At 42.8% G+C, this 25,675-nt stretch overlaps 1 pseudogene across 1 annotated transcript; it reads right to left on the minus strand.

The window, feature by feature from the left end:
• Window positions 1–402: 402 nt before the first annotated feature.
• LOC311360166 lies at window positions 403–5,407 on the minus strand (annotated as a pseudogene). The gene is made up of 6 exons: window positions 5,225–5,407; window positions 5,040–5,114; window positions 4,556–4,633; window positions 4,047–4,199; window positions 1,088–1,304; window positions 403–646 (listed from the first exon to the last, which is right to left on the minus strand). The product of its transcript is annotated as an uncharacterized misc_RNA (transcript).
• Window positions 5,408–25,675: the final 20,268 nt, after the last annotated feature.

Below are 25,675 nucleotides of genomic sequence, written 5' to 3' on the forward strand. Positions count from 1 at the left end.
GTAACTGCCACAATTACCTGAAAGTAGAGTAATTACATAACAAGTGCTTTAAAACTACTCTGTTTAATTGTTTATTGTTGCTTCACAGAACTGCAGCAGTGCATTTACATGTATTTTTGCCTGCATGGAACCTTTAATATAACAACATGGCATCTTTAATATAAAAATAATTAGTTAACCCTTACACTGTTCATAGTCTAGTGGGAAGAGAGGGGTATCATGCACCCCCTGAAAATATACTTCTAATTAGTGTTTCTACATTGGAAAAAATGTGTAGAAAATGATGAGCTATGGTTTATCTCTTTTGTAGAACAAGGATCAAACACTATAATAGAACTCTTCTTGATGTAACCACTCTTCTCTTTCCCATGCCAGATAAACAGTCAAGTAATTGGTTCTCCACTATGAATCACTCATCCTTTCACTGAAATCATCACAGTCAAACTCATCCTCTCCTTCCTCTTTCTCCTCCTCTTCCTGTTCATGCTCTCCAGTGTCAAGGAGATCAGCCAGTGAAGTTGGTAGGATAGGACCGCAGGACCACACCGGTTTCAACACTCCTTCATCAGTCTTCATCCATCCCTGCCCCTCATCATAGGGTTTTGGTTTTTGTGTCGCCTTGTACAACCAAGCTGATAAACCTATTCTGGAAAAACCAAAACCCTATGATGAGGGGCAGGGATGGATGAAGACTGATGAAGGAGTGTTGAAACCGGTGTGGTCCTATCCTACCAACTTCACTGGCTGATCTCCTTGACACTGGAGAGCATGAACAGGAAGAGGAGGAGAAAGAGGAAGGAGATAATGAGTCTCTGAAAAGTAGGAGCGTAACAGTACAAAAACTTCTGTTATGTATGAAATAAAATGTATAAAATAAAGTGCAAATTACAGCTGTTATAATAAATGATTGCATTGCATATAAATTGCAAATGAATAATCTGAGCAGATCATTGCTGTTAGAGGAACTTCAAACGCTGACCTGTGAGGTTCAGCTGTAACAGATCAAACGATGGTCACTTTGTTAGAGCTGCATTAACAGCCTCTCTTTCGAACACAAAACAAGAGAACAACTTGCAGTTAGCGTGACCTTGTAGACTGCCACTTCCAAGTGTCTATACGGTTTTTCACATAGTACTTAACAGCATCCCAGGTCCTACCTTTAAGTGCCTCTGGAAATGCATGGATACATTCAAGACACTGTGCTTTACAAGGAACCTTGCCAGTCTTAATGCTGCGCATCAGCTTCTGTTCCACGGCTTGGACTTCTTCCTTGCTCCACATCTTCCTCTTCATTCTTGATGAATCTATGAAAAATAAAATAAGATGAAATCAAGGTTGGTGGGAGTGATTACTATAGATGTGTGTGTGTGTGTGTGTGTGTGTGTGTGAGCTATAGACAGTCCGGAGGCTGCACTGCCCTCGGAGTTGTGTTCTGCCTTTTTTCGTTCCGTCAACATCACATCCCTGGGCATTGATAAGAGGAATCGATAAGCTCGGAGAATTATGATGTTGATGGATTGAGCCAGTTTGAGCCAGTTCTCAACTGGAACTGGTTCTCGATTCCCATCCCTAAATTTGATGCAATTAGTAAGCGAACATAAGGAAACGGCAACATGAGTTGTTCACTCCTTATAAGCCTATTATTGCAAATGCTATAAGAAAAATAAATACGCATATTGTCAACAGTCTTTACTGTCTGTTAGGGCTGCACGATTATTGCCAAAATGATCATCACGATTATTTTGATCAATATTGATATCACGATTATTTACCACGATTATTCATGGAGGGGGGGGGGGGGGGTGATTACGGCCTGGCGGAGTTGTTGAGGGGGGGGGGGGGGGGGGCGAGATTACGGGCTCGCAGAGTTGTTGAGGGTGGGGGGGGGGGGGGGGGTATTATCTGCCTGCTTCGCCCGTGCCTAAATCCGCCACGGCATACGGTGTTGCGCTGTACATGCTCACTTTTATTGAGAATGAGGAGTCACGTGATTTTTGGGGAGGGGAGGGGTTTGAGCCCGTCCACCATGATGGCATCCACGGCTATCGGTTGCCAGGGGCAACGTTGTCAGAGCGGCATAGAGACAGATGAGCAAATACGCAACATAGAGAAATAAAGAGTGAAGGGCAATTTCCACCAGAACCGTCACAGAAGCGGCACGGCAATAAAAACGTTCGCCGAAGACATTAGAAACCATTATAGTCAATGTAGGCTATTCCACTGGATACGGCAGCGGCACGGAACCGTCACCAAACCGACACTACTCTTTTTGAAAGTTGCCGGTTCGCAGCCGTGTCTCAGAACACTTGTACAGCCATTCAGTTTATGATCTTTATTCATTAATTGCGCCACGGCCGGACTGACGCGGATATTCTCTGATATTATGTAAGCATAAGCACCGCGGAAACCACTGCTGTCAAAAGACGCTGATCCATTTTCACTGTTGACGCGAGTTGCTCTAGTTCTACCTCCACGGCCCTGCAGCGGGCAATTATCGGACAAGATTGTCCTATAGTGTGTGGTGTTCCGTCTTGTGTTCGAATCTCATGTATTTGTATTTACGATCGGAGAGCAACAAATCGGCTGAGATTCTCTTTATGTGTGTGGTGTACATCCGACTCAAAAATCGCATAAGATTAAAATATCTTGTAGTGTGGGGCAGCCTTCAGTGCGTTGTCCATTTAGGGAACCTGACAAACTGTAACCCACTGTTCTTATGGTTTCCTCGATGATCGTGTGAGGCATTGAAGCAGTTTTTAACGTGGCAGTTATTTCCAGGCACTGTTAAAACAGTACAGAGTTGCAACAACCTCCTCTGCTAGCAGCTACCGTGTCAACAACAACGCAAAGCTCAGCTGCACTCGGAGGGGCGTACCTTCAACATGGCGGGAAGGGGGGGGGGGCTCTGTGCCGTGACGACAACTCCTCATTCTAGGGCGTGGGCGGGGCTCGTTTCTTTTTTGTTTTTCTTTTTTTTGCGGATGCATTATTTTAAAAAAAACAATGTGGGTGGGGAGCACGCATTTGAAATATCGCGAGAACACTACGTGTCAACGTGGGAAGCCAATATCATCATTGTGATAAAAATTTGATATATTGTGCAGCCCTACTGTCTGTAAGCACTGTGAGAAAATGATGCCTTATTTTATTTTATATATATGCGCTCCATTGTTCCTCTCGGTCGTATGCGGACTCCTCCGCCGACAGAGCAGCCGGAGGAGTCGGCATACGACCGAGAGGAACAATGGAGTGTCGGATAAATGATATGGACCCGAAGTGAACTGACAGCTGTCTACTGAAAACATCTTTCTCGAATGCCGCCTGAGTTTGTTGTTGCTGGTGATGTAAAGAGGTCAACCGGTGGCTCTATTACCACTAGTTGAAATGGGCACAGCGCCACCTATCGTACCGGGGCATGACACGCTTCGGCCAATGAATCGGTTTACTCACCGCCATGTATACGCGGACAATTGCAGTTGTCCAATTGAGGAGCATAGTATACATAGCATGTAAACGTACTGAATGTCTGTATGAGACTAGAAAATAACCCTCTGAGACAGGTTATTGGTAAAATACCTTTTCTTGGCTGTGATGAGGTATCAGACTCATGGTCCTCCTCTGTAGGTGTCCTCTTGATGGGGTTTGTCTTCTTCACAGGTCTTGACCCTCCTTGAAAACAGATACAATGGTAGAAAAGTTCACTTAAAGCACTGCATCTTTGAAGACTTTAAGAAAACCACATTTTCAAATACATTTTCAATATTCAAATTTTTTCTCCAGGTATGATGAGGATGTTGATTTGTGTATCTTGCATCAAATTATATATAAACACATAACAAAATTACAGAAACTGTCCCTGGTGCAGACATTGAAGAAAGAAGGTTGAGGTAAAAGTTAAATAGACAAGTTAGAGCACAGCTTAAAAAACAATAAATAAATAAATGAGTAAAAGTACTCTGATATTAAAATAAGTTTATAATAAAAAATTATCAATTGTGTATTAAGTGGATTGTTACACCCACTGAGACAGGTTATTGGTAAAATACCTTTTCTTGGCTGTGATGAGGTATCAGATTCATGGTCCTCCTCTGTACGTGTCCTCTTGATGGGTTTCGTCTTCTTCACAGGTCTTGACCCTCCTTTGCTTGGCTGTGATGAGGTATCAGACTCATGGTCCTCTGTCCAGGTCCTTGATCTACCTGTACGCAAACAGATGGACAATATAATGTTTTGAAAAGAGTGCCGCGGGGAGAACATCCCACAGCATTTATCCATATAACGGGTGGTGATGGTATCAGTCACAAAAAAGCCCATAAAACTACCCAAAGACTTTGTAAAATTCCATCATACTGCTTGTCCGCTGCAATCCAAGTGTCTCGAAGCCATGACATACAGTTGACTTAAAATATAATTCAGTATATTTTGTAGCCTAAATATTAACTGTAGCCTGTTCGCCTGGAGAGGATTAAAAAACTACACCGGATTTCTCATCAGGATGAGGGTGAGTGGATAATGATTGAATATTGACTTGGGATGAACCATTCCTTTAAAATACCTCTGGTTAGCTGTGATGACGCATCAGACTCCTGGTCCTCCTCTGTAGGTGTCCTCTCAACAGGTCTGTTCTTTTTCACTGGTCTTAGACCTTCAAGGAAAAACAAAAAGATGCAATGTTAAAAAAGCTCACTTGAAGCACTGAATGTACTAAATCGTCCACTCCATGGAATAGGAGAACACAAGTCATGCCAACATTGACCTGTTTTGTTTTTAACTATATAGTAGGGTTGATACCCCACCCAAGGACCCCAAATCTGACACAAATTAGACTTCAGACCCCCATTAGATAAAAGCGTTAGATGTTTTACATACATAAAGTTTATTAAATTCATGACAAAATAGTCATGAATTTACGTTTGAATTTAACATTCTGTAATTGTGTTATGGTGTGAACAAGTGAAAACGAATTATTCCCCTTTTTGCCGGTAACCCCTGGGAGTGTCCAGACCCCACTTCGAGAACCACTGGTTCAGTGAATGTACCTGAGTTAGAGGATAGACTCGTCATCACATCTTCATCTTCACTTCCAGATAGAGAGCCGTCTTCAGGTACTTCCTCTGAATAAACACAGCAAAAAATGTTGTGACCCAGCATGACAAACATATGACACATTTAAACCATCACAAATTAAAATGATAAAAATAGTGTGTGCAAGGTGAGGTTTTACCATTTGGATCAATGCTGATCTCGTCCAATGTCATGCCTTTAAATTGTGATAGCTCTCCTCTCTCACAGGCCATAAGCAACTTTGCAACTTTGGCAACTTGTAATGTCCCTTCAGGGAGCCGATAATATTGTCGATGGACCCTGATGTTGTGACCCATAAAACCTGCGAGGCAGTCCTCCCCATTGTCTTTCAAGTTCAGAACTTGTGACATTGTTGCCATTTGTTTCCTTAATCTTGTCGATGTCAATGTTTGCGGGTCCTTCACCCCGCATTCACATGCAATAGCACAGATGGCATCAGATCCTCTGAGGTGACTTTCTGCCTCAGGTCTACCAAACAAATACAAATTCTCAACTGGCACATCACATCGTCGTCGATAAGTCACCAGCATCTGTATGGAGGACACCATGTCTGGGAGTAAGACAGGGACCTTTTTGCCCCGCTTACCTTTGATTTCGACATGCTCAAAGTATTTGCAGAGCTTCTTTTCCATGTCATTCAAGGCAAGGTCAAGATCTGGATTACTGGCAAAGGTGTTTCTCAACAGGAAGTCATTCAGGGACATCTTTGAAACTTCTCCCTCTCTCCGACGATTGAAGACGATCACTTCACAAAGCGTTAGTTTAGCAAGACTTAACCAGTTCCTCTTATTTGGTGCAGTTTCAAGATTGGATCGATACTTGGGCCTTTCTGTGTCAATATGGTTGTGCAGTCTCACAACATCTTCACAGTAGGGGATAAGAAGAGGTTTATTCCATTTCGACTCTCTGAGGTTCCTTAGTGCATGCGAAGACACCCACTCATCCCATTTCTTCTCTTTCAATGTCCTGAACGTCACCACATTTTCAAGGGCCTTCTTGTTCTCTGACATCCTTGCTTCAAACTCTGCAATATCTGCAATTTTAGTTAGACTATGGCCTAGTTTGAGCGACAAGGATGGAATCTTGAAACTGCTGGTATCTTCACTCCATCCACAGACCATCTTCACAGCTTTCACGACATGGCAGAAAGAAGTCCTGTATCGTTTTCAGCTTGCCAAGGGTCTTTGCTAGGAGAACTAATCTTCCCATTTCCCGCATTTTTTGTCTGATGTATTGGTGTTGGCTTTTGTCTGTGCCTTTTTTGTTATAGAATTGTTCTCCTAACTTCAGAATATATTTTTCTTGCCGAATTATGTCTGTTATGTTGTCTTGATTCATGCCATTTACTAGGCCCCAGACTTTGTCATTTATCCCTTTTGGGACAGGCTGTCCAGCAGCACAAAGTGACTGCACTCTAGTTCTGCCTGGCTTCATGCCTTTCTTTGCTAGTTTGCATTTTTTCATGTGCCGCCACAACCCTTTCCTTTTGAGTAATGCCTCACAGTATGTGCAGTGCAAATAGTCGTTTACATTCACTGGTTCAATGCTTTGCTGAAAGGGAACCATCACCCCTTTACCCTCCTCCAGGACCTCAAAATTGTGGCGACGATTGCCTTTATTAGGGACCGAGCAGCAGAACCTGCAAGGTCCCTATTGTTTTTGGTCCGATTATTAGGGACCGAGCCAAACATGGCAAGGACCCTATTGAAACCCTCGTGATTATTCTTCCGCCGTATTTTCCAGCACTTTGACTGCATTTTTCCCCCCCTGAACATATACGAAAACTCAATTTTTTTTGGTGCAATTGTGGGGACTGGTGAAAAATTTGATATTCTAGCCCTCAAATTCACATTCGCCCCTAGGTGGCGCTATAGCAACTGTTCAAAAGTGCAAACTTTGCACAAGCAGCACGCGTCACCAGTTTGACCTACACTCATGAAACTTTACACACACATGAAAATCCTCATGATGAACAAAAAAGTCTCTTGAACTGAACATTTCCGGGTTGCCAGATTTTCCGCCATTTTGAATTATGTTAAAAACAGCAAATTGCCTAAGGATCCCAGGTTTTTCGACTTTGACAAAAATCCTTTGGCAGATATCATCTATGGCCGATTATCTTCAATATGACTTAAGGATTAGTCTGTACAATAAAATTTCAAGCTCCCATGAGCCATTGAGTTCTAAAATGGGTGTGGTTGAAAATGCCTAAAAAGTAAATTGCTCATATCAACATCAAGTTGGACTCCTATGATGTTGACTCAGATACAAAAGTTGTTCAGAATCAAATTCTGAACAAGATAAAGTAAAAAAAAATTAAAATGGGGCGTGCCATCGGAATGGGCGTGGCCTGTCACTAAAAGCGCCACAGTTCATAGACACAATGTTTGATTTGAGCGGAACAAACTTAGTGGCCATTGAGGACCAAAGTTTCAACTGCTCAAGTAAAATGAAGTCGATTGCCAAAACAACATGGCCGCCAGAGGAGGGTAAATCACTCAGCGGAGACCGTAATAGTTATGGCGGAGACCGTAATAGTTAGGGACCGAGCCAAACATGGCAAGGTCCCTATTGAAACCCTCATGATTATTAGGGACCGAGCCAAACTTGGCAAGGACCCTATTGAAACCCCCATGATTATTCTTCTTCTTATTATTTTCCAGGATTTCGACTGCATTTTTCCCCCCCTGCACATATTCGAAAACTCATTTTTTCTTGGCACATTTTGTGGGACTGGTGAAAAATTTGATATTCTAGCCCTCAAATTCACATTCGCCCCTAGGTGGCGCTATACCAACTATGCCAAAATTTCAACCTTTGCACAAGCATAACTCGTCACTGGTCGGACCTAAACTCATGAAACTTTGCACACATATGCAAATCCTCATAATGAAGAAATTTGCAGATACTAACTTAGCACTTCCGGTAGCCACATTTCCCGCCATTTTGAATTTAGTTAAAAACAGTAAATTCCCCAAGGATCCCAGGTTTTTCGACTTTCACAAAAATCCTTTGGCACATATTATCTATGGCCCATTATCTTCAATCTGACATAAGGATTAGTCTGTAGGATAAATTTCAAAGTACCCATGAGCCATTGAGTTCTAAAATGGGTGTGTTTTTCACCCCAAAAATAGTAAATTGCACATATCTACATGAAGTTGGACTCCTATGATGTTGGACCCCTCTACTAAAGTTGTTCAGAATCAAATTCTGAACAAGATTAATTCAACATTTTCTCAAATGGGGCGTGGCTTCGAAGTGGGCGTGGCCTGTTACTAAAATAGCCACAGTTCATAGACGCAATGTTTGATTTGAGCGGGACCAACTCAGTGGTCGTTAGGTACCAAAGTTCTAACTGCTCAATTAAAATTGAGTCGATTGAAAAAACAACATGGCCGCCAGAGCCTCAAAATCACTGTGCGGAGATCATAATAGTTATGAATATGAAATTCACAGGACACGTGTAAACTGGTGCCGATAGCTCACATACCAAAATTCGTGTTTCTATTTTTTGTAGCGCCCCCTACAGGAACTTTAAAAAGCAGCCCCTGCGCCACGTTTCACCAATATGTATGAAACTCAGTATTCACGTACAATGTCCCCATACCTACAGAAAAGCCTCTTGGACCCATGCCCCAAACCCCACAGGAAGTCGGCTATTTGCATTTCTAATTTTCACTTTTGGCGGCCATTTTGAATTTTTTTCACTTTTTGGCCTTGTATTTGAATGAACTCCTCCTAGGGAATTTATCAAATCTGCTTCAAAATTGGTCAGTACAGTCATGAAGTGGTGTTGAACCAAATTCGTGCTATTTGTGACTGTACGTTGAAGGGCGTGTCCGTGGCGTGCTGTCAAAGTTGGCCATTTTTTAATTCCGTCGCCTTGTATTTGAACTAACTCCTCCTAGGGAATTTATCGGATCTGCTTCAAATTTGGTCATTACAGTCATGAAGTGGTGCTGAACCAAAATCGTGCTATTTGTGACTGTACGTTGAAGGGCGTGTCCGTGGCGTGCCGTCAAATTTGGCCATTTTTGAATTCCGTCGCCTTGTATTTGAACTAACTCCTCCTAGGGAATTTATCGAATCTGCTTCCAAATTGGTCAGTACAGTCATGAAGTGGTGCTGAACCAAAATCGTGCTATTTGTGACTGTACGTTGAAGGGCGTGTCCGTGGCGTGCCGTCAAATTTGGCCATTTTTGAATTCCGTCGCCTTGTATTTGAACTAACTCCTCCTAGGGAATTTATCGAATCTGCTTCCAAATTGGTCAGTACAGTCATGAAGTGGTGCTGAACCAAAATCGTGCTATTTGTGATTGTACGTTGAAGGGCGTGTCCGTGGCGTGATGTCAAAGTTGGCCATTTTTGAATTCCGTCGCCTTGTATTTGAACTAACTCCTCCTAGGGAATTTATCGGATCATTGATGTAGGGTTAATAATGTTAGTTAAAGTTGTTACAACATGTAATTCAGTTAAATGTGGTCTTACATGTTCTTGCGGCTGCGTCACGTGCGGTCCTAACATGTGCACATCTTGCCAGCACACATGTTACGACGGCACGTGACGCGGCCGCAAGCCGGCGCGAATTTTTTTTTAAACTGCACTTTTTTAAAACTGCGCGCAGTGATGAACGGGACCTCGTGCCGGCTTGCGGCTGCGTCACGTGCGGTCCTAACATGTGCACATCTTGCCAGCACACATGTTACGACGGCACGTGACGCGGCCGCAAGCCGGCGCGATTTTTTTTTAAAACTGCGCGCAGTGATGAACGGGACCTCGTAGTGGCGGCTGCAAGCCGGCGCGAGGTCCCGTTCATCACTGCGCGCAGTTTTAATTAGGGACCGAGCCAAACATGGCAAGGTCCCTATTGAAACCCTCGTGTTTCTTCTTCTTATTATTTTACCTCATCTTCGACTGCATTTTTCCCCCCCTGCACATATTCGAAAACTCATTTTTATTTGGCACATTTTGTGGGACTGGTGAAAAATTTGATATTCTAGCCCTCAAATTCACATTCGCCCCTAGGTGGCGCTATACCAACTATGCCAAAATTTCAACGTTTGCACAAGCATAACTCGTCACCGGTTGGACCTAAACTCATGAAACTTTGCACACATATGCAAATCCTCATAATGAAGAAATTTGCAGATACTAACTTAGCACTTCCGGTAGCCAGATTTCCCGCCATTTTGAATTTAGTTAAAAACAGTAAATTCCCCAAGGATCCCAGGTTTTTCGACTTTGACAAAAATCCTTTCGCACATATCATCTATGGCCCATTATCTTCAATCTGACATAAGGATTAGTCTGTAGGATAAATTTCAAAGTACCCATGAGCCATTGAGTTCAAAAAGGGGTGTGTTTTTCACCCCAAAAATAGTAAATTGCACATATCTACATTAATTGGACTCCTATGGTGTTGGACCTCTCTACTAAAGTTGTTCATAATCAAATTCTGAACAAGAATAAGTCAACAATTTTTCAAATGGGGCGTGGCATCGAAGTGGGCGTGGCCCGTTACTAAAATAGCCACAGTTCATAGACGCAATGTTTGATTTGAGCGGGACCAACTCAATGGCCGTTAGGTACCAAAGTTCTAACTGCTCACCAAAAATTAAGTCGATTTAAAAAACAACATGGCCGCCAGAGGAGGGTCGATCACTCTGCGGACACCGTAATAGTTATGAATATGAAATTCACAGGACACGTGTAGACTGCTGCTTGTAGCTCACATACCAAAATTCGTGTTTCTCATGTGTGTAGCGCCCCCTACAGGAACTTTAAAAAGCAGCCCCTGCGCCACGTTTCACCAATATGTATGAAAATCGGTAGCCACGTATAAGGTCCCATGACCTACAGAAAAGCCTCTTGGACCCATGCTCCAAACCCCACAGGAAGTCGGAAATTTTAATTTTTTTCATTTTCACTCTCGGCGGCCATTTTGAAATCTTTTCACTTTTTTGCCTTGTATTTGAATGAACTCCTCCTAGGGAATTTATCGGATCTGCTTCAAAATTGGTCAGTACAGTCATGAAGTGGTGCTGAACCAAAATCGTGCTATTTGGGACTGTACGTTGAAGGGCGTGTCCGTGGCATGCCGTCAAAGTTGGCCATTTTTTAATTCCGTCGCCTTGTATTTGAACTAACTCCTCCTAGGGAATTTATCGGATCTGCTTCAAGTTTGGTCAATACAGTCATGAAGTGGTGCTGAACCAAAATCGTGCTATTTGGGACTGTACGTTGAAGGGCGTGTCCGTGGCGTGATGTCAAAGTTGGCCATTTTGAATGGAATTTCACTTTTTCGCATTGTATTTGAACGAACTCCTCCTAGGGAATTTATCGGATCTGCTTCACAATTGGTCAGTACAGTCATGAAGTGGTGCTGAACCAAAATCGTGCTATTTGTGATTGTACGTTGAAGGGCGTGGCCGTGGCGTGCCGTCAAAGTTGGCCGTTTTGAATTCCGTGGTCTTATTTTCGCTTTTTTCGCCTTGTATTTGAACGAACTCCTCCTAGGGAATTTATCGGATCTGCTTCACAATTGGTCAGTAGAGTCATGAAGTGGTGCTGAACCAAAATCGTGCTATTTGTGACTGTACGTTGAAGGGCATGGCCGTGGCGTGCTGTCAAAGTTGGCCATTTTGAATGGAATTGTTTCACTTTTTCGCCTTGTATTTCAACTAACTCCTCCTAGGGAATTTATCGGATCATTGATGTAGGGTTAATGAACATGTAATTCAGTTAAATGTGGTCTTACATGTTAATGTCAAAACAATCAGTAGGACACCACAGGGCACCTCTGCTTCTACAGATTACATAAATTTGCGAAATTCTTTTAAAACTGCGCTTTTTTAAAACTGCGCGCAGTGATGAACGGGACCTCGTGCCGGCTTGCGGCTGCGTCACGTGCGGTCCTAACATGTGCACATCTTGCCAGCACACATGTTACGACGGCACGTGACGCGGCCGCAAGCCGGCGCAAATTTTTTTTAAAACTGCGCGCAGTGATGAACGGGACCTCGTAGTGGCGGCTGCAAGCCGGCGCGAGGTCCCGTTCATCACTGCGCGCAGTTTTAATTCTTCTTCTTATTATTATTTTTAGCGACTTCGACTGCATTTTTCCCCCCCTGAACATATTCGAAAACTCATTTTTTTTTGGTGCAATTGTGGGGACTGGTGAAAAATTTGATATTCTAGCCCTCAAATTCACATTCGCCCCTAGGTGGCGCTATAGCAACTGTTCAAAAGTGCAAACTTTGCACAAGCAGCACGCGTCACCGGTTTGACCTACACTCATGAAACTTTGCACACACATGAAAATCCTCATGATGAACAAAAAAGTCTCTTGAACTGAACACTTCCGGTAGCCATATTTTCCGCCATTTTGAATTTAGTTAAAAACAGTAAATTCCCCAAGGATCCCAGGTTTTTCGACTTTGACCAAAATCCTTTGGCACATATCATATATGGCCCATTATCTTCAATCTGACTTAAGGATTAGTCTGTACAATAAAGTTTAGAGCACCAATGAGTTCTAAAAGTGGTGTGGTTGAAACCTCGAAAATAGTTAATTGCTCATATCAACGTCAAGTTGGACGCCTATGATGTTGGCCCCAATACAAAAGTTGTTCAGAATCAAATTCTGAACAATATAAAGTCAACATATTTTCAAATGGGGCGTGGCATCGAAATGGGCGTGGCCTGACACTAAAATCGCCACAGTTCATAGACGCAATGTTTGATTTCAGCAGGACTGACTTAGTGGCCGTTAGGTACCAAAGTTCTAACTGCTCACCAAAAATTTAGTCGATTTAAAAAACAACATGGCCGCCAGAGCCTCAAAATCACTGTGCGGAGACCGTAATAGTTATGAATATGAAATTCACAGCACACGTGTAAACTGGTGCCGATAGCTCACATACCAAAATTCGTGTTTCTATTTTTTGTAGCGCCCCCTACAGGAACTTTAAAAAGCAGCCCCTGCGCCACGTTTCACCAATATGTATGAAACTCAGTATTCACGTACAATGTGCCCATACCTACAGAAAAGCCTCTTGGACCCATGCCCCAAAACCCACCGGAAGTCGGAAATTTTAATTAGGGACCGAGCCAAACATGGCAAGGTCCCTATTGAAACCCTCATGTTTATTCTTCTTCTTCTTATTATTTTCCCTCATCTTCGACTGCATTTTTCCCCCCCTGCACATATTCGAAAACTCATTTTTATTTGGCACATTTTGTGGGACTGGTGAAAAATTTGATATTCTAGCCCTCAAATTCACATTCGCCCCTAGGTGGCGCTATACCAACTATGCCAAAATTTCAACGTTCGCACAAGCATAACTCGTCACCGGTTGGACCTAAACTCATGAAACTTTGCACACATATGCAAATCCTCATAATGAACAAATTTGCAGATACTAACTTAGCACTTCCGGTAGCCAGATTTCCCGCCATTTTGAATTTAGTTAAAAACAGTAAATTCCCCAAGGATCCCAGGTTTTTCGACTTTGACAAAAATCCTTTGGCACATATCATCTATGGCCCATTATCTTCAATCTGACATAAGGATTAGTCTGTAGGATAAATTTCAAAGTACCCATGAGCCATTGAGTTCAAAAAGGGGTGTGTTTTTCACCCCAAAAATAGTAAATTGCACATATCTACATTAATTGGACTCCTATGGTGTTGGACCTCTCTACTAAAGTTGTTCACAATCAAATTCTGAACAAGATTTAGTCAACAATTTTTCAAATGGGGCGTGGCATCGAAGTGGGCGTGGCCCGATACTAAAATAGCCACAGTTCATAGACGCAATGTTTGATTTGAGCGGGACCAACTCAATGGCCATTAGGTACCAAAGTTCTAACTGCTCACCAAAAATTAAGTCGATTTAAAATACAACATGGCCGCCAGAGGCTCAAAATCACTCTGCGGACACCGTAATAGTTATGAATATGAAATTCACAGGACACGTGTAAACTGGTGCCGATAGCTCACATACCAAAATTCGTGTTTCTATTTTTTGTAGCGCCCCCTACAGGAACTTTAAAAAGCAGCCCCTGCGCCACGTTTCACCTATATGTATGAAACTCAGTATTCACGTACAATGTGCCCATACCTACAGAAAAGCCTCTTGGACCCATGCCCCAAACCCCACAGGAAGTCGGCTATTTGCATTTCTAATTTTCACTTTTGGCGGCCATTTTGAATCTTTTTCACTTTTTTGCCTTGTATTTGAATGAACTCCTCCTAGGGAATTTATCGGATCTGCTTCAAAATTGGTCAGTACAGTCATGAAGTGGTGCTGAACCAACGCCGTGCTATTTGTGACTGTACGTTGAAGGGCGTGTCCGTGGCGTGATGTCAAAGTTGGCCATTTTGAATGGAATTTCACTTTTTCGCATTGTATTTGAACGAACTCCTCCTAGGGAATTTATCGGATCGTTGATGTAGGGTTAATGAACATGTAATTCAGTTAAATGTGGTCTTACATGTTAATGTAATTATGATGTATAATAATGTAATAATGTATATATACATTATTACATATACATTATAATAATGTAATTAAAATTCTTTTAAAACTGCGCTTTTTTAAAACTGCGCGCAGTGATGAACGGGACCTCGTGCCGGCTTGCGGCTGCGTCACGTGCGGTCCTAACATGTGCACATCTTGCCAGCACACATGTTACGACGGCACGTGACGCGGCCGCAAGCCGGCGCGAATTTTTTTTAAAACTGCGCGCAGTGATGAACGGGACCTCGTAGTGGCGGCTGCAAGCCGGCGCGAGGTCCCGTTCATCACTGCGCGCAGTTTTAATTTTTTTTTTTTTTGCCTTGTATTTGAACTAACTCCTCCTAGGGAATTTATCGGATCTGCTTCAAAATTGGTCAGTACAGTCATGAAGTGGTGCTGAACCAAAATCGTGCTATTTGTGACTGTACGTTGAAGGGCGTGTCCGTGGCATGCCGTCAAAGTTGGCCATTTTTGAATTCCGTCGCGTTGTATTTGAACTAACTCCTCCTAGGGAATTTATCGGATCTGCTTCAAATTTGGTCAGTACAGTCATGAAGTGGTGCTGAACCAAAATCGTGCTATTTGGGACTGTACGTTGAAGGGCGTGTCCGTGGCGTGATGTCAAAGTTGGCCATTTTGAATGGAATTTCACTTTTTCGCATTGTATTTGAACGAACTCCTCCTAGGGAATTTATCGCATCTGCTTCACAATTGGTCAGTACAGTCATGAAGTGGTGCTGAACCAAAATCGTGCTATTTGTGACTGTACGTTGAAGGGCGTGTCCGTGGCGTGCCGTCAAAGTTGGCCATTTTTGAAATCCGTCGCCTTGTATTAAACTTACTCCTCCTAGGGAATTTGTATTTGAACTAACTCCTCCTAGGGAATTTATCGGATCTGCTTCAAAATTGGTCAGTACAGTCATGAAGTGGTGCTGAAACAAAATCGTGCTATTTGTGACTGTACATTGAAGGGCATGGCCGTGGCGTGCTGTCAAAGTTGGCCATTTTGAATGGAATACTTTCACTTTTTCGCCTTGTATTTCAACTAACTCCTCCTAGGGAATTTATCGGATCATTGATGTAGGGTTAATAATGTTAGTTAAAGTTGTTACAACATGTAATTCAGTTAAATGTGGTCTTACATGTTAATGTCAAAACAATCAGTAGGACACCACAGGGCACCTTTGCTTCTACAGATTACATAAATTTGCGAATTTTTTTTAAAACTGCGCTTTTTTAAAACTGCGCGCAGTGATGAACGGGACCTCGTGCCGGCTTGCGGCTGCGTCACGTGCGGTCCTAACATGTGCACATCTTGCCAGCACACATGTTACGACGGCACGTGACGCGGCCGCAAGCCGGTGCGATTTTTTTTTAAAACTGCGCGCAGTGATGAACGGGACCTCGTAGTGGCGGCTGCAAGCCGGCGCGAGGTCCCGTTCATCACTGCGCGCAGTTTTAATTATGAATATGAAATTCACAGGACACGTGTAGACTGGTGCCTGTAGCTCACATACCAAAAATCCTGGTTCTCATGTTTGTAGCGCCCCCTACAGGAACTTTAAAAAGCAGCCCCTGCGCCACGTTTCACCAATATGTATGAAACTCGGTATGCACGTACAATGTGGCAATACCTACAGAAAAGCCTCTTGGACCCATGCTCCAAAACCCACCGGAAGTCGGAAATTTTAATTTTTTCATTTTCACTCTTGGTGGCCATTTTGAATTTTTTTCACTTTTTTGCCTTGTATTTGAATGAACTCCTCCTAGGGAATTTATCGGATCTGCTTCAAAATTGGTCAGTACAGTCATGAAGTGGTGCTGAACCAAAATCGTGCTATTTGTGACTGTACGTTGAAGGGCGTGTCCGTGGCATGCCGTCAAAGTTGGCCATTTTTGAATTCCGTCGCCTTGTATTTGAACTAACTCCTCCTAGGGAATTTATCGGATCTGCTTCAAAATTGGTCAGTACAGTCATGAAGTGGTGCTGAACCAAAATCGTGCTATTTGTGACTGTACGTTGAAGGGCGTGTCCGTGGCGTGATGTCAAAGTTGGCCATTTTGAATGGAATTTCACTTTTTCGCATTGTATTTGAACGAACTCCTCCTAGGGAATTTATCGCATCTGCTTCACAATTGGTCAGTACAGTCATGAAGTGGTGCTGAATCAAAATCGTGCTATTTGTGACTGTACGTTGAATGGCGTGGCCGTGGCGTGCCGTCAAAGTTGGCCGTTTTGAATTCCGTGGTCTTATTTTCGCTTTTTTCCCCTTGTATTTGAACGAACTCCTCCTAGGGTATTTATCGGATCAGCTTCACAATTACTCAGTACAGTCAAAAAATGGTGCTCAACCAACGCCGTGTTATTTGCGACTGTACGTTGAGGGGCGTGTCCGTGGCGTGCCGTCAAATTTGTCCGTTTTGAATTCCGTGGTCTTATTTTCGCTTTTTTCCCCTTGTATTTGAACGAACTCCTCCTAGGGAATTTATCGGATCTGCTTAAAAATTGGTCAGTACAGTCATGAAGTGGTGCTGAAACAAAATCGTGCTATTTGTGACTGTACGTTGAAGGGCGTGTCCGTGGCATGCCGTCAAAGTTGGCCATTTTTGAATTCCGTCGCCTTGTATTTGAACTAACTCCTCCTAGGGAATTTACCTCATCTGCTTCTACAGATTACATAAATTCGCGATTTTTTTTTAAAACTGCGCTTTTTTAAAGCTGCGCGCAGTGATGAACGGGACCTCGTGCCGGCTTGCGGCTGCGTCACGTGCGGTCCTAACATGTGCACATCTTGCCAGCACACATGTTACGACGGCACGTGACGCGGCCGCAAGCCGGCGCGAATTTTTTTTAAAACTGCGCGCAGTGATGAACGGGACCTCTTACCGGCTTGCGGCTGCATCACGTGCGGTCCTAACATGTGCACATCTTGCCAGCACACATGTTAGGACGGCACGTGACGCGGCCGCAAGCCGGCGCGAGGTCCCGTTCATCACTGCACGCAGTTTTAATTAGGGACCGAGCCAAACTTGGCAAGGACCCTATTGAAACCCTCATGTTTATTAGGGACCGAGCCAAACATGGCAAGGTCCCTATTGAAACCCTCATGATTATTCTTCTTCTTCTTCTTCTTATTAGGGACCGAGCCAAACATGGCAAGGACCCTATTGAAACCCTCGTGATTATTCTTCTTCTTCTTATTTTCCCTCATCTTCGACTGCATTTTTCCCCCCCTGCACATATTCGAAAACTCATTTTTATTTGGCACATTTTGCGGGACTGGTGAAAAATTTGATATTCTAGCCCTCAAATTCACATTCGCCCCTAGGTGGCGCTATACCAACTATGCCAAAATTTCAACGTTTGCACAAGCATAACTCGTCACCGGTTGGACCTAAACTCATGAAACTTTGCACACATATGCAAATCCTCATAATGAACAAATTTGCAGATACTAACTTAGCACTTCCGGTAGCCAGATTTTCCGCCATTTTGAATTTAGTTAAAAACAGTAAATTCCCCAAGGATCCCAGGTTTTTCGACTTTGACAAAAATCCTTTGGCACATATCATCTATGGCCCATTATCTTCAATCTGACATAAGGATTAGTCTGTAGGATAAATTTCAAAGTACCCATGAGCCATTGAGTTCTAAAATGGGTGTGTTTTTCACCCCAAAAATAGTAAATTGCACATATCTACATGAAGTTGGACTCCTATGATGTTGGACCCCTCTACTAAAGTTGTTCAGAATCAAATTCTGAACAAGATTAATTCAACATTTTCTCAAATGGGGCGTGGCTTCGAAGTGGGCGTGGCCTGTTACTAAAATAGCCACAGTTCATAGACGCAATGCTTGATTTGAGCGGGACCAACTCAGTGGTCGTTAGGTACCAAAGTTCTAACTGCTCAATTAAAATTGAGTCGATTGAAAAAACAACATGGCCGCCAGAGCCTCAAAATCACTGTGCGGAGATCATAATAGTTATGAATATGAAATTCACAGGACACGTGTAGACTGGTGCCGGTAGCTCACATACCAAAATTCGTGTTTCTCATGTGTGTAGCGCCCCCTACAGGAACTTTAAAAAGCAGCCCCTGCGCCACGTTTCACCAATATGTATGAAACTCAGTATTCACGTACAATGTCCCCATACCTACAGAAAAGCCTCTTGGACCCATGCCCCAAACCCCACAGGAAGTCGGCTATTTGCATTTCTAATTTTCACTTTCGGCGGCCATTTTGAATGTTTTTCACTTTTTGGCCTTGTATTTGAATGAACTCCTCCTAGGGAATTTATCGGATCTGCTTCAAAATTGGTCAGTACAGTCATGAAGTGGTGCTGAACCAAAATCGTGCTATTTGTGACTGTACGTTTAAGGGCGTGTCCGTGGCGTGCTGTCAAAGTTGGCCATTTTTGAATTCCGTCGCCTTGTATTTGAACTAACTCCTCCTAGGGAATTTATCGGATCTGCTTCAAAATTGGTCAGTACAGTCATGAAGTGGTGCTGAACCAAAATCTTGCTATTTGTGATTGTACGTTGAAGGGCGTGTCCGTGGCATGCCGTCAAAGTTGGCCATTTTTCGCCTTGTAAATCAGTAGGACACCACAGGGAATCTAACCCCATCCCAGTAAACCAGGAGTACCATTACTAGTGTCTTTTTGGTTTATCGCACCCCATTCCAGTAATCCTGGAGTACCATTACGAGTGTCTTTTTGCTTTTTGACAATACATGAAAGGTAAAGCAAAAACTGCATTAGCAATAGCATTTAAGTATAAAAAACATGCATATTATAACATTTAATGTCATGACCAAGAGCAAACAGAATGCAAGAACTTTTATTCTTTTCATTTCATTATTTTATTCACATAAAGATAATTCATAAAACACATATTATGACATGCACATTATCAATACAGTTATTCATGTTGTCCCTGTTCATGTTCTAAACGCCTAGATGTAAATGAACATAGAATCCCTTCATGGTTAATGTCAAAACAATCAGCAGGACACCACAGGGAATCGAACCCCATCCCAGTAAACCAGGAGTACCATTACGAGTGTCTTTTTGCTTTTTGACAATACATGAAAGGTAAAGCAAAAACTGCATTAGCAATAGCATTTAAATGTTTTCAATTCAAAATATGCCATAGCTGCATTTCATTTGGGATATTTAATATAGATAACTTTAATGTCTGCAGTTATTAATAACTGTTGTATAATATAAATGATTATCAATACTTTTTTTAGTTACAAATGCTGTTGCCAATGCAGAAAGGAAACCCTTTGATGATATTTTACATGCAGTAGAAGATCCTATAAAAAAACATGCATATTATCATAGAAAGAAGCCAAACCAGCATGACCAAGAGCAAGAACTTTTATTCATTTCATTATTTTATTCACAGACATGCACATTATCAATACAGTTTTTTTCTAAACTCCTAGATGTAAATGAACATAGAATCCCTTCATGGCCTTACATGTTAATGTCAAAACAATCAGCAGGACACCACAGGGAATCGAACCCCATCCCAGTAAACCAGGAGTACCATTACGAGTGTCTTTTTGCTTTTTGACAATACATGAAAGGTAAAGCAAAAACTGCATTAGCAATAGCATTTAAGTGTTTACAATTCTAAATATGCCATAGTTGCATTTCATTTGGGATATTTAATATAGATAACTTTAATGTCTGCAGTGATGAACGGGACCTCGTGCCGGCTTGCGGCTGCGTCACGTGCGGTCCTAACATGTGCACATCTTGCCAGCACACATGTTACGACGGCACGTGACGCGGCCGCAAGCCGGCGCGATTTTTTTTTAAAACTGCGCGCAGTGATGAACGGGACCTCGTAGTGGCGGCTGCAAGCCGGCGCGAGGTCCCGTTCATCACTGCGCGCAGTTTTAATTATTATTATTTTTAAACACTTCGACTGCATTTTTCCCCCCCTGCACATATTCTAAAACTCATTTTTTCTTGGTGCAATTGTGGGGACTGGTGAAAAATTTGATAATCTAGCCCTCAAATTCACATTCGCCCCTAGGTGGCGCTATAGCAACTGTTCAAAAGTGCAAACTTTGCACAAGCATATCTCGCCACCGGTTTGACCTACATTCATGAAACTTTGCACAAACATGCATATCCTCATGATGAACAAAAAAGTCTCTTGAACTGAACACTTCCGGTAGCCATATTTTCCGCCATTTTGAATTTAGTTAAAAACAGTAAATTCCCCAAGGATCCCAGGTTTTTCGACTTTGACAAAAATCCTTTGGCACATATCATATATGGCCCATTATCTTCAATCTGACTTAAAGATTAGTCTGTACAATAAAGTTTAGAGCACCAATGAGTTCTAAAAGTGGTGTGGTTGAAACCTCGAAAATAGTTAATTGCTCATATCAACGTCAAGTTGGACGCCTATGATGTTGGCCCCAATACAAAAGTTGTTCAGAATCAAATTCTAAACAAGATACAGTCAACATATTTTCAAATGGGGCGTGGCATCGAAATGGGCGTGGCCTGACACTAAAATCGCCACAGTTCATAGACGCAATGTTTGATTTGAGCGGGACCCACTCAGTGGCCGTAAGGTACCAAAGTTCTAACTGCTCAATTAAAATTAAGTCGATTGAAAAAACAACATGGCCGCCACAGGCTCTGGTGTCAGGGTAAATCACTGTGCGGAGACCGTAATAGTTATGAATATGAAATTCACAGGACACGTGTAGACTGGTGCCGATAACTCACATACCAAAATTCGTGTTTCTATTTTTTGTAGCGCCCCCTACAGGAACTTTAAAAAGCAGCCCCTGCGCCACGTTTCACCAATATGTATGAAACTCAGTATTCACGTACAATGTGCCCATACCTACAGAAAAGCCTCTTGGACCCATGCCCCAAACCCCACAGGAAGTCGGCTATTTGCATTTTTAATTTTCACTCTCTGCGGCCATTTTGAATTTTTTTCACTTTTTTGCCTTGTATTTGAATGAACTCCTCCTAGGGAATTTATCGGATCTGCTTCACAATTGGTCAGTACAGTCATGAAGTGGTGCTGAACCAAAATCGTGCTATTTGTGACTGTACGTTGAAGGGCGTGTCCGTGGCGTGCCGTCAAAGTTGGCCATTTTTGAAATCCGTCGCCTTGTATTAAACTTACTCCTCCTAGGGAATTTGTATTTGAACTAACTCCTCCTAGGGAATTTATCGGATCTGCTTCAAAATTGGTCAGTACAGTCATGAAGTGGTGCTGAAACAAAATCGTGCTATTTGTGACTGTACATTGAAGGGCATGGCCGTGGCGTGCTGTCAAAGTTGGCCATTTTGAATGGAATACTTTCACTTTTTCGCCTTGTATTTCAACTAACTCCTCCTAGGGAATTTATCGGATCATTGATGTAGGGTTAATAATGTTAGTTAAAGTTGTTACAACATGTAATTCAGTTAAATGTGGTCTTACATGTTCTTGCGGCTGCGTCACGTGCGGTCCTAACATGTGCACATCTTGCCAGCACACATGTTACGACGGCACGTGACGCGGCCGCAAGCCGGCGCGAATTTTTTTTTAAACTGCACTTTTTTAAAACTGCGCGCAGTGATGAACGGGACCTCGTGCCGGCTTGCGGCTGCGTCACGTGCGGTCCTAACATGTGCACATCTTGCCAGCACACATGTTACGACGGCACGTGACGCGGCCGCAAGCCGGCGCGAATTTTTTTTTAAACTGCACTTTTTTAAAACTGCGCGCAGTGATGAACGGGACCTCGTGCCGGCTTGCGGCTGCGTCACGTGCGGTCCTAACATGTGCACATCTTGCCAGCACACATGTTACGACGGCACGTGACGCGGCCGCAAGCCGGCGCGATTTTTTTTTAAAACTGCGCGCAGTGATGAACGGGACCTCGTAGTGGCGGCTGCAAGCCGGCGCGAGGTCCCGTTCATCACTGCGCGCAGTTTTAATTCTTCTTCTTATTTTCCCTCATCTTCGACTGCATTTTTCCCCCCCTGCACATATTCTAAAACTCAAATTTTTTTGGTGCAATTGTGGGGACTGGTGAAAAATTTGATATTCTAGCCCTCAAATTCACATTCGCCCCTAGGTGGCGCTATAGCAACTGTTCAAAAGTGCAAACTTTGCACAAGCAGCACGCATCACCGGTTTGACCTACACTCATGAAATTTTGCACACATATGCATATCCTCATGATGAACAAAAAAGTCTCTTGAACTGAACACTTCCGGTAGCCATATTTTCCGCCATTTTGAATTTGGTTAAAAACAGTAAATTCCCCAAGGATCCCAGGGTTTTCGACTTTGACCAAAATCCTTTGGCACATATCATATATGGCCCATTATCTTCAATCTGACTTAAGGATTAGTCTGTACAATAAAGATTAGAGCACCAACGAGTTCTAAAAGGGGTGTGGTTGAAACCTCGAAAATAGTTAATTGCTCATATCAACGTCAAGTTGGACGCCTATGATGTTGGCCCCAATACAAAAGTTGTTCAGAATCAAATTCTGAACAAGATAAAGTCAACATATTTTCAAATGGGGCGTGGCATCGAAATGGGCGTGGCCTGACACTAAAATCGCCACAGTTCATAGACGCAATGTTTGATTTCAGCAGGACTGACTTAGTGGCCGTTAGGTACCAAAGTTCTAACTGCTCACCAAAAATTTAGTCGATTTAAAAAACAACATGGCCGCCAGAGCCTCAAAATCACTGTGCGGAGACCGTAATAGTTATGAATATGAGCAGCACGCATCACCGGTTTGACCTACACTCATGAAACTTTGCACACACATGAAAATCCTCATGATGAACAAAAAAGTCTCTTGAACTGAACACTTCCGGTAGCCATATTTTCCGCCATTTTGAATTTAGTTAAAAACAGTAAATTCCCCAAGGATCCCAGGTTTTTCGACTTTGACAAAATTCCTTTGGCACATATCATATATGGCCCATTATCTTCAATCTGACTTAAGGATTAGTCTGTACAATAAAGTTTAGAGCACCAATGAGTTCTAAAAGGGGTGTGGTTGAAACCTCGAAAATAGTTAATTGCTCATATCAACGTCAAGTTGGACGCCTATGATGTTGGCCCCAATACAAAAGTTGTTCAGAATCAAATTCTGAACAATATAAAGTCAACATATTTTCAAATGGGGCGTGGCATCGAAATGGGCGTGGCCTGACACTAAAATCGCCACAGTTCATAGACGCAATGTTTGATTTCAGCAGGACCGACTTAGTGGCCGTTAGGTACCAAAGTTCTAACTGCTCACCAAAAATTAAGTCGATTTAAAAAACAACATGGCCGCCAGAGCCTCAAAATCACTGTGCGGAGACCGTAATAGTTATGAATATGAAATTCACAGCACACGTGTAAACTGGTGCCGATAGCTCACATACCAAAATTCGTGTTTATATTTTTTGTAGCGCCCCCTACAGGAACTTTAAAAAGCAGCCCCTGCGCCACGTTTCACCAATATGTATGAAACTCAGTATTCACGTACAATGTGCCCATACCTACAGAAAAGCCTCTTGGACCCATGCCCCAAACCCCACAGGAAGTCGGCTATTTGCATTTCTAATTTTCACTTTTGGCGGCCATTTTGAATTTTTTTCACTTTTTTGCCTTGTGAACTCCTCCTAGGGAATTTATCGGATCTGCTTCAAAATTGGTCAGTACAGTGATGAAGTGGTGCTGAATAACCGCTGTGCTATTTGTGACTGTACGTTGAAGGGCGTGTCCGTGGCGTGCCGTCAAAGTTGGCCATTTTGAATGGAATTCTTTCACTTTTTCGCCTTGTATTTCAACTAACTCCTCCTAGGGAATTTATCGGATCATTGATGTAGGGTTAATAATGTTAGTTAAAGTTGTTACAACATGTAATTCAGTTAAATGTGGTCTTACATGTTAATGTCAAAACAATCAGTAGGACACCACAGGGCACCTCTGCTTCTACAGATTACATAAATTTGCGAATTTTTTTTAAAACTGCGCTTTTTTAAAACTGAGCGCAGTGATGAACGGGACCTCGTGCCGGCTTGCGGCTGCGTCACGTGCGGTCCTAACATGTGCACATCTTGCCAGCACACATGTTACGACGGCACGTGACGCGGCCGCAAGCCGGCGCGATTTTTTTTTAAAACTGCGCGCAGTGATGAACGGGACCTCGTAGTGGCGGCTGCAAGCCGGCGCGAGGTCCCGTTCATCACTGCGCGCAGTTTTAATTAGGGACCGAGCCAAACATGGCAAGGTCCCTATTGAAACCCTCTTGATTATTAGGGACCGAGCCAAACTTGGCAAGGACCCTATTGAAACCCTCGTGATTATTATTATTATTATTATTATTATTATTTTCCACGACTTCGACTGCATTTTTCCCCCCCTGCACATATTCTAAAACTCAAAATTTTTTGGTGCAATTGTGGGGACTGGTGAAAAATTTGATATTCTAGCCCTCAAATTCACATTCGCCCCTAGGTGGCGCTATAGCAACTGTTCAAAAGTGCAAACTTTGCACAAGCATATCTCGCCACCGGTTTGACCTACACTCATGAAACTTTGCACACACATGCATATCCTCATGATGAACAAAAAAGTCTCTTGAACTGAACACTTCCGGTAGCCATATTTTCCGCCATTTTGAATTTAGTTAAAAACAGTAAATTCCCCAAGGATCCCAGGTTTTTCGACTTTGACAAAATTCCTTTGGCACATATCATCTATGGCCCATTATCTTCAATCTGACTTAAGGATTAGTCTGTACAATAAAGTTTAGAGCACCAATGAGTTCTAAAAGTGGTGTGGTTGAAACCTCGAAAATAGTTAATTGCTCATATCAACGTCAAGTTGGACGCCTATGATGTTGGCCCCAATACAAAAGTTGTTCAGAATCAAATTCTGAACAAGATAAAGTCAACATATTTTCAAATGGGGCGTGGCATCGAAATGGGCGTGGCCTGACACTAAAATCGCCACAGTTCATAGACGCAATGTTTGATTTGAGCGGGACCAACTCAATGGCCATTAGGTACCAAAGTTCT

The sequence above is a fragment of the Micromesistius poutassou genome (assembly GCF_964030765.1).
Source record: "Micromesistius poutassou genome assembly, chromosome: 15".
NCBI lineage: Eukaryota > Metazoa > Chordata > Actinopteri > Gadiformes > Gadidae > Micromesistius > Micromesistius poutassou.